Consider the following 6,225-nt stretch of genomic DNA (forward strand, 5'->3'; position numbering starts at 1 on the left):
AAATCCAAGTGGCTTTGTGTATGTTTTTGTGTGGGAATATGGTGCCACCTATGACCAGTTTATTGAAGGCACATAGGTTTGCAAATCTCTCACCATTTTCGTTCCTTTCACCCAGTCCATGTCGTCCCATGACGTCTTCATATCCAGTGTTGTCCATTGCAACCTTGGCATTGAAATCTCCCATCAGAATGGTCAGGTCCTTGGTTGGGCACTTCTCGAAGATCGACTGAAGCCTATCGTAGAATTGATCTTTAGCGTCTTCATCGTAGTCGTTGGTAGGCGCATAGCATTGGATGACGTTCATTGTAATGCCCTCTCTCTTTGTTTTGAAGGAGGCTTTGATGATCCTTGGTCCATGAGATTCCCATCCCATCCAATAAGTGCATTTTGTGCTTTTCTGGATAGCATCAATGCAACTCTTTGTGTATGTGGGGCATTTTCTTCTTCATGACCGGAGTATAACAGAAGTTCCCCTGAAGATAGTCGTTGTTGTCCAACCTGCGTCCAATGTGTTTCACTGATTCCAAGCACCTCCAGATTGTATTTTCTCATTTCTGCAGCACTTTGGAAGACTCTTCCGGTCTCCCACATTGTACGGAGATTCCATGTACCTATAAAAATTGTTGCTCTGGTTGTTAGAAGGTGCATCGGCCTCATGACTTCCGAAGGAACTCGGCTTTCATCATGAGACGTCATAACTATTCCTTCTACTCCCAGGGCAGAGTTTAAGTGGTTTGAATAATTTTTTTCTGGTTAGCGTTTTTTTAGCGAGTTGGTTTTCTACGGGATGGGGTCGCTAACCCCATGCCTAACCCTCCTCCTTTACCCGGGCTTGTGACCGGCAGTAGCCCCCGGAGGAGCTACAGGCGGAGTTGGTCCTTACGCAAGCTTTGCCCAATTTCATTGCGTAACAGCCTTCGTTTGTGGCCATACTCACGGTCACCCGGAGTAGATCGACGGGCTTCGATCAATTGTAAGGAGCCAGAAGAAACCCAGTGCTTGTAAGCGGGACGTTTCGCGAAGCCGCAAGCTGCTTTACTCGCCATTTTCATGGCGTCGTGAAGATGTAACCAATGCTCATCTATACTTTTCGGTGGGATGGTAGCTAGCTTAGAAGCTAGCTCCACTCGATACTTACTTGCAACAGAAGTTGCAGCCAGTTTACTAACATCAATCCCTTGATAGCGGTCAATCCTTCGGCCACTGAAAAGTAAGGTGAGATTGGCGCAGACCAGAACATGATCAGACTCCAGATAGGTACTCCAAAAAGAGTGGCAGTCTTGTACACAACCACGCCAGCGGTAGCTGACGTGATCAATCTGAGTCCAGGCTTGGGATGCAGAGGGAGGACGCCAGGTGGCACACCGGCGATGACTATGCCGGAAGTTAGTGCTAGCCAGAAACAGGTTGTGGTCTGTGCACAGTTGCAGCAAACGGTCCCCGTTATCTGTCCCGCGACCAACAAGTCCCCATCGGCCACCTAAACAACTCTCTTCTAAGCCTAGACGCCCGACTTGTGTATTCGAGTCTCCGGCTAGTACTACAATATCTGTCGAACGCGCTTTCTGGAGAAGAACTGTTAATTGGTGGTAAAACTCATCCTTGATTGCATCCGGGCTGCAATCTGTTGAAGCATAGACGGAGATGACTAGAAGACATCATTTCTCACGCCGATTTCTTCTCACTTTGATGGAACTTTCTAATCTAACAGCACATAACCGACTGTTAATGGGGATCCAATCGATTGGTGCTGCCTCAGCTCTAGTGCTTAGTGCGACACCAACGCCAGCGGGACCAGACGAGGATGCCACAGGGTCCCCGAATAAACGCACGTGAAACAAGCTTTTCGAGGCGACAGATGGAGAGCGGATTTGTAATACTTCAATAGAGTCTTGAATACGGGTCTCGGATAGACAACAAACGTCAACATTAAGACTTCCTAAAGACATAGCCAGCTCTATCTGTTGTCTGATCTGCATTAGTGTGCGAACGTTGAAGGAAGCCAGCTTGAACGGCGTACGTGGTTTCAGAAAGACTGCTTCAGTATTCATAATCGGTGGAAGCATTCACTTTCAACCAGACAGTGACTGGAGATCGTTTAGATAGGACAGATTTTCCACCAAGAGCGAGCTGCTGCATAAGTCGAAAAGTAAGGTTACACAAATTGAGGATAAAAGGGGGTGAATTGGCGATATGGTAAATAATGATAATAACAATAATAATAATAATAATAGTAGTAATGCAACTTGTTTTTGTTTCTAGTGTGAACGAGAATATAATTGTCGGTTGAATGTTCCATTTCATTTATTTGCGAGAGGGCTGTGATACTGCCCGGGTGCCCAAACTGAAGCAGGTGGTTTTCTTAGGGGTCACACCCCGAGCCTTTGACCGAAAGATCTGATCCACAAGGCAGAGGAGCATCGTGAGGAGATGCAGTCCCATGGTGGCCGGTGACCCACGATTGATTCATTCGCCATTTGTTCCTTCAGGATACTGGAGCCCATGTGCACCATTGGTTCGGAATCAGGGTTTTCCAACTCCCCTAGGTGGACGCGCCGTGTCCACCAACCCGGTTAAAGCGCCTGCCATTCGCTTTTCGTCCTCTCAATTTCGTGAACAACACCCCCGCCGAGAGAAGGCAGTGAGTAGGACTTCCCTGGCAGGGGCTATATACGCGTGGCCATGTGAGAGTGGCCTCTCCCCACTCTCGGCCGTACCAGGGCATTTTGGGGGCTTAAGGGTTGTTGAGGATAACTCGTGCTGAAGATCACTGTCTTCTTTTTGAAGCTGGGCGAGTTCCAGAATGTCGATTCCTTGGAAACTGTTCAAGGAACTTATACGAGACAAGGCGTCTGCAACTACATTGTTCGCTCCAGAAATGTGTTGTATATCTGAAGTAAACTGCGGGATGCAGTCCAGTTGTCGAGACTCTCGAGGTGAGTACTTGTCTGAGAATGAGCTTAAAGAGAAAGTAAAAGGTCTATGATCGGCCAAACGAGTGAATTCTCTGCCTTCGATAGAGTGTTGAGAATGTCGTACAGCACAATACATAGCTAGGAGTTCCCTACCGAACGTGCTGTACCTCGATTCAGTGGTTAATCCATTGTTGTAAGACTCCTCCGATTGCTGAGTCGGATGCGTCCACTGCGATACTAATGAGCGCTTGAGCGTCCTGATGTGTCAGCATGGCTGCCTTTGCAATAAGTTCGTTATTGTGGAGAATGCTTTTCGAGCGGTGTCGTCCAGAATAACTGATTTCGTATTTCCGCGAAGTTGGTCGGTTAGCGGTTTCATAAGGGATGCGCGTTTCCGTATGAACCGTCTATAGAAACTTACGAGACCGTCAAATTTGCGCAACTGCTTAATCGTGGTCGGTTCTGAGTAATCCAGAATGGCCGCCACCTTGCTTCTAAGGGGTCGGATGCCTTGAGCATCAATAGTGTGTCTTAAAAAACCCAACGAGCCAGTTCCAATTTGGCATTTCTGAATGTTTGCAGTAATGCCATGTTTTTGCAGTCGTTCAAAAACAATGTCCAGATGCTGGAAATGTGATTCTCTGTCCGGACTTGCTATCAGACAGTCATCAACATACACGTGTACGAAGTTGAGTCTTCTAAAAACGTCATCGATGAACCTCTGGAAAGTCTGGGCAGCATTCCTTAGACCGAAAGGCATTCGCAAAAGTTCGTAGAGTCCGAAGAAAGTGATGATAGCGATTTTTTGGAATATCATCAGTAGCCATAAGGATTTGGTTATAGACCTTAACCAAGTCGATTTTCGAAAAGACAGTTGTACCTTTCAAGGTAGCTATCAAATCGTAAATGTGAGGCAACAGGTAACGATCGGAAATGGTTTTCGCATTCAGACGCCGATAATCACCAGTTGGACGCCAATCGTTGCTGTCCTTTTTAGGGACCATGTGCAAAGGAGATGACCATGGGCTATTTGACAATCAAATGATTCCTAAATCTATCATGTGGTCAAATTCGTTTTTAGCCAACCTCAGCTTTTCGGCAGCCAGTCAGCGTGCTTTCGAGAACACAGGTGGTCCTGTAGTCGTGATGTGATGCGTAACATTGCTGCTTACACACGGAATTTTCGGTTGCGCTTGGTATATCCCAGAGTACTTACCGAATAATGGTTGATACAATGGGTCTATTGTGTGCCTAATTGTGACCGGAGATAATCTGCAACCAGAAAAAGGAGTTACGCAAACAGATAACTTAGTGTTTCCGTCTACTAGCCTTCGTTTGCACGTATCAATGAATAGATTGTGGTGTTGTAGCAGGTCTATACCAATGATTGGCATAGAAACATCTGCAACCACGAAAATCCAGTGGGTGTGTTTGTGTAAACCCACGTTCAGGTAAACGTACCTTTTTCCAAATGTAGCCATTGGCTTTCCATTTGCCACCTGTAAGCTTAAAACAGACTCGTGAAGTCTGTCGTTAGAATTCGCAGGAAGAACTCTAACTTTTGCGCCAGTATTGACGAGGTAGCGAACTTTCGTGGTCTCATCTGTGACGTATAAAAGGCTGCTATGTTCGCCGGCTACGGTTACCGTTAACGCGTGTCGGCCGGGAAGATTCCCGAGTTCTTTTTCGTGTCAGTGGATTTGAAGTTCGGACAATTGCAGGGCTTCCTGAAATTTCTGGAAGACTTTCCATACTGGTTATGGTACCAGCACCAGTCAGGGTTATCTGTCTCTCATCGTCTGGAGACAGATTGCCTACGTGAAATGCTTCTTCGCGGGGTTTGCGACCGTTTACGGTCATTACGAAATCTAAGATAACGTGTCAGTGTATGATATAGACCCGAAATGTCATTCTGTCTTTCTTGAGGTTTTTCTTGAACTGAGAATACCTCGGCGTTAGAGGCCTTCGTGATTTCAAGTATGTAGTCGGCAGATGCAGCCAGCTCGTCTACGGCGTTGTTTTGAAACGAGATCAGAACCGCTTGTGCCTGTTGAGGAAGTTTAGATGGGGAAAGTTGTTTGAATAGGCCTTCATCGAAAGTCATTTGGCCAATAACTTCTCTCATTCTTAGAAACATGTCGGTCGCGAAACCATGTTGCAAGGCGATGTTAAGCAGTTGGTCTAACCTTTGTCGATCGGTTAGCTCTCCGCGTCTCAGAATCGATCGTTCTAGCGTTTCGTAAGGTTCAGAACACATCACTAGTGAATGTACTAGGTGTGACGTGCCTGTTGAAATGGCGCGGTAGTGCCTTAAAAAAATGCGAAGAACTGTGCACGTGAATTAGTAATGCCGTGCTCGTAGCAGTCGACTTTTGTGTAGCAGAACCATACTTCGCTACTGTCCGGCCAAAAAGGCATTAGTTGAAACGAGCGTGGTGTAAGAGTATTAATCTTAAGGAGCTTGGGAGTCTGATCAGTCATGACGAGTTTAAAGTATAGGAATGAACGAGGAAAAAATTATCCCCAAATACGAAAAATATATCACTATATAAAAAAATAAAGCACAGCAATGATTTATGAAGTTCCGAAAAAGAACAGACTCACAGTTTGTTGGTTGGTGTACCAGATCACGTTGGGCTCATCGCTGAAGATACCACCAGTATTGTAGTTTGACAACACTTTACCAGTAACACCTATAATCGAATTGCGCCCACCCAGTGGAATCAAGAGCCAGAAACAAGGAGGTTGGAAGATATATTTGATGGGCTATCAATATATCGAAAAGTGACTGATCTAATCTGGCTAATCATCGCAGGAGTGTTGTGCACGCCGTTCCAAGACGTGATCTGATACGGATGCATGACCGAGAGCCTTCAACTAAATGAGTCCACTAAAAGTAATGTGGTTAGCATCCAATGTCGAACACTTACAGGGCCATTGATTTTGGGGATTTATTTACAGCTACAACATAAAATTTCTAGGCATGTAAACCAATAGTCGATTACAACTCACAAATATTGCAATAGACATTGGCACACTAACGGAACTAGTGATGTCTTGTGACATACATTGTACTTCACCACTTACTACTTGCACGTCTTATTTTTTAATTTCGGAAATATAACCTTGTCAACTACTCAACAGAGTATTCAAAATCACCATATGTGAATTGTGTAATGAAACCATTACAGACTGAAACAAATAAGTGTGTGTTGTTTCAGAATGAAGACGGTGGCAATAATCATTTACTCAAAGGGAACAATTAACAATGTCATGATGCCTCAATGTGGGACATTGCAGGGAGCTTAAA

The sequence above is a fragment of the Schistosoma mansoni genome, chromosome 5 (assembly GCF_000237925.1).
Source record: "Schistosoma mansoni strain Puerto Rico chromosome 5, complete genome".
NCBI lineage: Eukaryota > Metazoa > Platyhelminthes > Trematoda > Strigeidida > Schistosomatidae > Schistosoma > Schistosoma mansoni.